Source organism: Nematostella vectensis, chromosome 5 (assembly GCF_932526225.1).
Source record: "Nematostella vectensis chromosome 5, jaNemVect1.1, whole genome shotgun sequence".
In the NCBI taxonomy this organism is placed as follows: domain Eukaryota; kingdom Metazoa; phylum Cnidaria; class Anthozoa; order Actiniaria; family Edwardsiidae; genus Nematostella; species Nematostella vectensis.
In genome coordinates this window covers 7,157,267-7,166,548 of record NC_064038.1, presented here as the reverse complement: position 1 = coordinate 7,166,548, position 9,282 = coordinate 7,157,267, and positions in this window count along the sequence as shown.

Sequence of the window (9,282 nt, the reverse complement as noted above, 5' to 3'; positions counted from 1 at the left end):
GAAACTAACCCCGTTTCCAAACTTTGTTTTGCCTTTTTAATCTATGCTATCAAAGGAATTAATTTTGCGCAAATAGGTGAAAAAAGACTGGCGTGCTCCAGGATCTAGTTTTCTGCAATCTCATCTTGAATATTTTCTTAGAAAAGCTCAATTTTCTTAAAAATGATGTTCTATATTCTGTTCTGCCCACGTAATAGTCCAGTTTCGAGTTCCGTTGTGCCTGCTGGTCATAGGCACAGAGGACGCATAAACACAGTGCAAGCCTCGGTTTCAATTGAATCGATTGCAAATACCAGCGGGATCATGAAGTATTCACAGGTTTTTGCATTGTTTTATTCCAAGTTCCAGAGGATTCTCGCTGGTATGCGCATGAAATTTGCCTCAAGGCGAGGCTTACAATGTATTTATGCAAACTTAGTCTGTTAGTCCAGCGGTCATAGTGGAACTAGAAATTGGGCTATTATTTTTTTTACCAAGTGGCTATATGCCCTAAAGTCGGGACAGGTTTTGGATGGACTAAATGCCCGACAGTTTTCAATTTATTCAAATAACCCTGTAAATTATCTTCCTACTGAGTTCAAAGTATTCTATGTTTGTTGAGAACGGGTTCGAGCATGGCACGTCATGGCAATGGTTTGCCATACATTGCTATGGTGTTCATTGTGTCATTGCTAGCAATGGTCCACCAAAATATATTACCATACACTGCTATGATGTGTCATGGCTTGCCATACTTTAACTATGGCACGTCATGGCACTGTTTTGGCATACAGTCAGGGGTGGATCCAGACTGATTCAACTGATTCCAGTGAATCACTTAAAATACCAGAAAAAAGTTTTTTTTGTAGATCTGAATTTTAAAACGTTCAATAAAAAAGAAACATCCATCTGTACTGTTATTTAACCACTATTATAACTGCTTCCTGGGTTGTTCGCTGTTATTTCCTTAAGCTCTTAGACAGCATTTCCGGCCCCCCACGGGAAATATTGCTACTGATGGTGAGTGATAAATCTAGTTTGGGGAAGGGGACCCATTTAGAAATTTTGTGCGTGTATAAAAATTTTGCGCGTGTTCTGGAATCACTCAAGCTCTTCACCGATTGCTTACGGCCCACGCGGAATCACTGAAGCTCTGTTTTGATTGGTTGCTATTACGTGTGAATCCGTTTGGAATCAGTTGACAATAAAATCCCGACTCTACCCCTGAGGGAAAAGGCCTCTGTTCGTTGTAGCGTGTGATCTCTTGTACACTTCTTTTGAACCGAAATCTTGAAAATCGAAGCATGGCTTCACAAAATGCAGGCACGGCCAAAAACTATAAAGCATAAGCTAGATCACTCAGGTTTGTCATTAATCTATAAGTCAGACTTTTTTGTAGCCAAATCCGACAATAAACGTCCTGTCGAAATACTACGAAAAGGCATAAGAAAAATCCCTTTTTATTCTTTTGGGGATAGTCAGATTTTTGTCAGAGAACTCACTCCCCCTCCCCCTTCCCCTCGGATTTCGCACCTCACCTTCTGGGAACGGGCCTGAAATACAGACGTTTCACGTGTGCCCAAAGGAGGGCTGTTATCCTTTTGATTATGGTGTAGAATTTGATCGAATTCAGATCCCGAGAAGTTGCAATTAATGTTGAAAGTGTGGCGACCGGACGATAGCTCTTTCAAATTATCTATGACAATGAAAAAAGGTCGCCTTAGTAAGTGAAATACATAAAGTTTTTAGCATCGCCCCTAGGCAGTGTATTCTAAGTATATTAATGGCATTAATTTGTTTACCCTGTGTTTTATTTGGGGAGATTTTCGGCCGTTATTTTAGTAAGGTAAATAGGCTGGTAATATCAACTCTTGTCCTTTCGACATAAGCGTATGATCCCAGTGCCATGGTGTGCGATGATGTGCCGTGTTTTTAGTATACTCCCATGGACTGCCATGACTTGTTATTGACTACAACCCACATTAGTCACTCAAGGATGCGACCCCTATATTCGTGACGATTATCATTGACTTTCTACCGACAAGTTTAGTGGTCTTTCGGTCTCCCCATTCAGCGTCGAAAACAGCACTTCCTATTCGTAGTTCTGTACCAAATGCCACGGTTTTAATGCTTTCGCCATCCGTGCATTTTAACGGTGTTTTTATTATTATAATCTTTGGCTTTGTAACATGATTAGAAAACGACGAAAATGAAGAAAATTTAAAAATATTTTCCTGTACGCTCGCGTTCCCACTTTCGCGCTATTCAATTTTCGAACAATCAGAAAAGCTTTCAGTTTCAGTTTTAATGCTCGGTTAGGCTGAGTTGCATTACACCAAGATACGTGACTGTTCCATTTGAGATCATTTGAGAACTGCACACCGAGGTAGGGATGACTCTATCGCTCCTCCAGCTTGGACCCGTACAGGAAGTAATCTGCGTAGATGGTAGATCTTTTGTTTGTTATGCACAGAACACAGCACTTTGAAGGATTAAAGTCCATCTTCCAAGTTTTGGACCATGCGGCGAGTTTTTTCAAGTCTTGCTGAAGGTGGGAGGGAGATTCATCGGATGTCAGGTGGAGGTAGAGGGCACAGTCATCAGCGAAGAGTCTTATTTTGCCGTTAATTCCATCTGGAAGGTCGTTGATATATAGGAGGAATAACAACGGACCAACCACTGACCCTTGAGACACGCCTGAGGTTACAATGGCAGGCGAAGAGTGCTCCCCGTCAACAACAACTGATTGTGTCCTGTTCTTGAAGAAATCCTCCAGCCAGTAGTACACTTGACCAGAAATCCCATAGTGTTGAAGCTTTATTAAAAGACGCGAGTGTGAGACCGAGTCGAACGCTTTTGAGAAATCCAGAAGTAGAAGATCAGTTTGTTGTTTTTTATCCATAGCAAGGGCCAGATCGTTATAAGTGAGAAGCAGTTGAGTTTCACAGGAATGGCGTTCCCTGAAACCATGTTGGAAGGGAGAGAGAAGGCCGTTGGCTTCCAGATGATTCATCACATGACTTGCTGCAATGTGTTCCAGTAGCTTACAAGATATACATGTCAATGAGATAGGCCTGTAGTTTGCTGGAGCTGACCGAGAGCCCTTTTTATGTATTGGAGCGACATATGCATGTTTCCCGTCACTAGGCACCATGCCAGGGCTCAGAGATTGTTGGAAGATCTCCCTCAAGATTACTGCGGTTTCATCTGGAGCAAGCTTCAGAATTCGTGCAGACACCTGGTCCGGGCCACATGCTTTGTTGGGTTTCAGTCGACTTAAAAGCTTGACAATTCCATTTACAGTCACACAGATTTCGCCAAGAAGTGGTAAGTCCTTAGGAGCCAAGACAGGAAGGGGCTCGTTTGGGGCGTCCGTCTTAAAGACAGATTGAAAGTAACCATTTAAAGCTTCTGCCTTTTCCTTTGGAGCCGTTAGGGTGGTAGTATCATTCGGCCGCAGGGCAGGTATTCCAACAGAGTCTTGCCTCTTTGATTTAATATACTTCCAAAGTTTCTTTGGCTGGGACTTGTAGTTTTTATCTAGGAGGCCGCAAACGAAGTTGTCCCTGGCTGAATTTATGGCGTTGGTGGTAAATTTACGCTGGTGTCGATAGGCTCCCCATGCGGCTGCTGTATTGATTTATTTAGCCCTTTTAAATAAGCTATGTTTTTTACGACATGCACTTCTTTAATGCATTTATTTTTTTTATACCCGAAAGCACATTGGACGTAACCCAGTCTATAGATGGTAAGTTAAAGTCCCCTGTGAGAATGATGTGGCGATTTCCAGCTGATTGTACGACTTTGGACAAAGAAACCTCTAGAGCGTCTAGAGAATCCATGCCTTTAGATTCTTGGCGATAACAGGAGCCAAGTAGGATTGACTCTTTCTCCAAGAGCACTTCACACCATATAATTTCACAGTCCGAGTCTAGGTCTGGGCGAGGTATAGATACCAAGTTGTTGTTGACCGCAATCAGGACTCCACCCTTGGAAAGGGCGATCTTTGCGATAGACAAGAAAATTCTGAGGCAGGATCTCGCAGCTGTTTACATGAGATGATAGGTGAGTTTCGATTGCAAGTAAGATGTCAATTTTGTTCTCCTCCAGAAGACAGGAAAGCTCTGCAGATTTTGACCTTGCTCCCTCAATGCTGGACACCAGAAACTTTGGAGAAAAGCCTTTCTTAGTCTGACTGTCAATAGGGCGCATGGTGCAAGATCTCGACAAGCTCTCGAGTGATGGAGGACGAGGATGGCCTGCCTCGACCTGTAGTGGTGAAGAGATCGCGAGTGGGGTAGGGAAGAAGCTTGGAGAGAGCTCTAAGTTTTCAATAGGCGACTCAGATAATGGGCCAAATGAGTTACTGCATGAGAACATCGGTGATGACTTGAACAGCGAAGATGAGAAGTTTGGAAGCCCACAGGTGCAACATATCCATGACGTGTAAGAGTTGTTTAATCCTTGGTACACCTCAGTAGGCATGTCCATACAGCGAACATGGTACCACTTATCACATGAATCACACTGAACTCGCATTTGATTCGACTTCACTGGCTTGGAGCAGAAACCACAAGGACACTGGTCCAGGATTGAGCTCGACGGACCCACTGATAAACAGCAACAAAAGTGCAAGACAAAATGGTGGCCTACTGTAAATGGCCGATCGGCGAGTTGATGCAGAGAGACCTGGATAAAATGACTCCAGGCTTGCCGAAAATAGTAGTGTTTGCCCAGAAGACACCTTCGCTTGTTTATCCATCTCTCCAGGAGAATTTGGATACCAGAGGCTCAACGACACAGCAAGAAGAAACAAAACTGTGGGAGCTATGAATTTCATGGCCGCCATCTTGGAAGACCGCTGACCGCTCCTATGAATTTCATGGCCGCCATCTTGGAAGACCGCTGACCGAATTCAATATTCGAGCAATAAGAGACGTGAGGGGCAAGTGCACGGGAAGAGCACATACATCACATCTTGACCACGGGAACTTTATCATACAGCTATTTTCACCGATAGAACAGCTACAAGACACGGGGTCTGGACTCAACGCTTCGCCATCTAAGAGATGTTGGCCAAGCCTGCTTCCATTTCGATGCCCATTGTGCCATGGCAGCTCTGGAAAACCTAGTAGATGTGGCCAGAGAAAAATCGGCACCCCAAGCCTCTCGGTACTCGGTCATCTTACGACAAACGCGTCCTTTAGCTGGCAGTTCTTAATTACAGACTTTACTGTTAAAACTCCTTGGGTCTGAGGAAGAAGTGGCCATAGCTATGGAGATTCAGAAAGCGATTAAATCTGCGTCCTCTGCAACTCCTCGGCGCTTAGAGTCTGGCCCGTACTACCGAGACTCTTCTGTAATTTGTTATTTCTGTGGTCGCAGAGGACACATAAGCAGAAACTGTTATGCCAAACGAGGTGGTCGTGGCCAATGTCGCGGCTATTAATATGATCGAGTCATTTCAATTTCATGTTAATGTATTTCTCAATAAAGGGTTAATTACAGGTGTAGTTACTTCCTTCTTCCTGCTTCTCTGTGGAATATTTTTATTATACTTTATATCTTTACAGTTTACATACTCGTGGTTTTTATTATTATTAGTGAATGTATTCAATGGAAGCTATTTTGCATAGTTATACCGCTCTACCCGTAATTTTTCGTTTCCATTAATTTTGGCATATTTCGGCTTTTTATATTCCACTAACTTGTCGCGATCAGAGGGAAAATCTAAATCAACTCCCTATAGCTTGTCTTCGGACGGGCTTCTGGTCCGGCGCAGTTAGTGGAGTCTTTTCCTTCATTCACATCAGGAACTTTTTTATATGTATTTAATCGCGGCAACTAAATATGTATCCATCCCTTATAGATTTCCATTTTCTTTTCGTTTTAGACATTTTCGGAGTTATGTTGCCGTTATATGCAACTACAACCACACGAACCTGTACTCTGGTGTGGAATTGAAGGCAACCCTGCTAGCTGGGCCGGACCACTCCCGTCAGTTGAAAGTGTAGCTCAAGGATTGGTCCTTGCATTCTCGAACATGCTATTGTTTTGACATCCCGACCATTTTCGCGCTGGAAATCTCAGCTCTTGTTTAGATCAGTGGCGTCCAATCCTTCAAGATTTATTGCTTAGTAGTTTTCGTCCTTCCTTTCATTTCCGATGGTGTCAACGTTTATGATTACTTTACGTCCTTCAAGGAAATTTTCAAGGAAAGAGTTATAATAGCAATTTACCACCCCGCACGAGTTTTCCCAACTCTAAGTCATGCTCCTTGTTCGAGAGCTTTGTTACTGACACAATAAAGGAGAGAGTTTGTAATGGCTCTCTGAACGTCATCGGTCGGGTGGGGGACTGTAGATGCACCCCATTTAGTGCTGCCTATTACTATTGAGCCGAACAAGCCAAGGATGTGCCACGGTGAACGTTTTTTGAACTTGTCGATAAAGGACAGTCCTTTCACGTTGGATTACATTACAGATTTGCCTCTGTACGTAGACGCAAACCATTTCCAAACTACATTTGACGACAAGAGTGGCTACGACCACATCCGTCTCCACCCTGCCAGTTCCCCCTTTTTCTGATTGGAATGGGACGGATGGTATTTCACCTATACTACACTTCCTTTTGGGTGGAAAGCCAGCGCGTTTATCTACCACACTGTCGGCATGGCAGCTACCAACCACATAAGATCTCTAGGGGTTCCATGCTCCCAATACATAGATGATCGCCACGTTGGGCAGTTACGATTACCCTCCACCCAAACAAAGTGTCCTTTTTTCTTTTTCCAGCTGGCGGAAATGGCAGCTTTCATTGCGTGCTCAACCTTAATCTCCTTGGGCTACTTTATCGGTTTAAAGAAAAGTACTCTGGCTCCCAACACATCAGTCCGGTTCTTAGGGTACCTTTGTGATTCTGTGAAGCAAGCCTCCCGCAAGACAAACGAGAGAAATTTACCACTCTCAGAGAATCTATCCTGGATAACAAGTCTGTTTCAGCAAAAAGTCTGCAGAAGTTCGCTGGCAAGACTACATCTTTCTCTCTACTTGTCCCTGCGGCGAAGCTATAAACCAACACGGTTTTTCAAGCCATTACTAAGGCCTCTCAGATTCATTTCACTCAGTTTATGTTGTCCTTGGCGCTTCGCAAGGAGATCACCTTTTGGCGATTTTTAGACACGTGGTTGGATGTCTTATTATGGAAACCAGAGTTTCACCTCCAGGTCCGCATTTACTCCGACGCCTCGAACACGGGTTTGGGAGGCCAACTATATCAGCCAGGATAGTCTGCTGTAGAGACTCGGGGATACTGGGACACTAGCGAGAGCAAGAAACCCATCTCGACTAAAGAAGCTCTAGCTCTTCTGCGCACGTTGGAGAATATCCTTAACAACTGCTCCGACACTAGAATAGACTCGTTCATCGACAACCAAGCTCTTCAATTCAGTTGGCACAAACAAGTTTCAAAGTCGTCGGAAATATCTGACATTATGAAGGAAGTTTTCAAGTTCGTATTCGCGAGGAACCTATTACTCAGACTGCAGTATGTGCCATCTAAGAACAATCCAGCGGATTTCCCTTCGCGGGTTCTTAGTGATCTCGATTGTACGCTCAGTGAAGACGCATGGGAGCAAATGGATATTGCGTTTGTCCACACACGATCGATTTGATGGCCCTACCGTGTAACATCATGCACGACCTTTCGGGGCACCCCTTGAGATTTTTCTCGCAGTCGCCTTGCGCTCTAGCTGAGGGAACTAACGTGCTCTCTCAGTACCTCTCAGCCGATGAAAACGCGTACGTTTTCCCGCCATTCGTTCTGGCTGGACCTTTGCTTAAATATTTGTTCAGTCAAGATTGCTCGTTTTCCATCGTAATCCCCGACTTATGCCCTAGAAAGTACTGGTGGCCTCTCTTGCAAAGGAAAGCTGTTGCGGTGTTTAAGTTAGGTAGTCGTGGCTCAAAAACAGTTCTATTGTTTCCTGCAATGTCCGGTTGCTCTACATGGGAACCTCGGCCTCTTCAATGGGACCTGTGGGTGTTCCGCATTGTTGGCAAATTGTACTAAGCTCATGCCACTGCATGTATAAACCGTTTATTAAAATTGGCGAATTGTGTCATTTCTAAACTTACAACACTGTATGCGAAGATGCGCCCAAAACAGTTGAGATCGATTTAACCACTGTAGATAGGCGTTTAGATTCTTTAGCTGCCCGCAAGAATAACAAACCTTATCAGAAACAGAAATCGGGCCTTGCAAAAGAATTCGAAAGCTTTTTATACTCTCTACCTACGCCCAAGACCCTGCTGTCATCATCTCCCCGCGACATTACCAGATTTCTCGCCTGGAAGGACAAAGGGGGTCAAACTAAAATCTAAAAACCTAGTTGTAAGAAATTCGGATCCTCTGGTGCCGCTCACTGCAGTTGTCCAGTTAGACTAGCTGCGGGAACAGTACATAGTGTTATTGGGAAACTGCGGGCTATTTTCACCGATAGAATTGGCGCGAAATTCGAGCGTGCGTTATCAGATGAACTTGCCCCTCACTGGGGATATTAGCATGCAGCTTGTGAGTCGCCACGTCAGCTCACTAGAGTATTTAAGCAGCTCCATATATAAATTCGAGGCCTTTTCAGAAATCTACGCAAGCCGGTAACTCACGAAGGATTTTCGACCCTCCCACCTCCCCTTCGGCGACGTAGCACAGAACACACAGTCTTAGCACCTTTTGCTGCTCATTGCCTCGTTAAAATCGGTTTCCCATAACTTAATAACGCAGAGGCAATAAGCGGCAAGTATATCGGTGAAAATGGTTTACTATACCAATTTTCTATGACTAATGCCTCTCTACAGGGGCTCCTCTAATTTCCTTATAACTAGTCCGTGGGCCAGAAAGTAAAACCCTTCTCTCCTCGGAGATTTTGGGAGATATATATCATCTGAAAGCCCTTTCCATAGTGATTTCAAAAATATATGTTTACGCTTCAAAAAGCTCTGGTTGTGGCCGTACAGCGTGATTGTTTATTCCAGTTAAAAAACACAGGGTACCAACGTCGGATTTTTAATAATCGTTAAACTGAACCAATACCTAGAAAAAGTAAACCAAACATAACATTCTTGCATCCAAAGGTCTATTTTCTTTTATTTAGTGAAAAATCTGCTAAAGAAGGGAATGGTTTGGGGGTAATACAGGGTACCCACAATCTCAAATTTGGAAAATAATTAAAAACGGCTTGGAAATTGAAAGAGACACATGAGATGTTGTATTTTATATTTTTCCATCCATTCGGTTTCAAGGAAT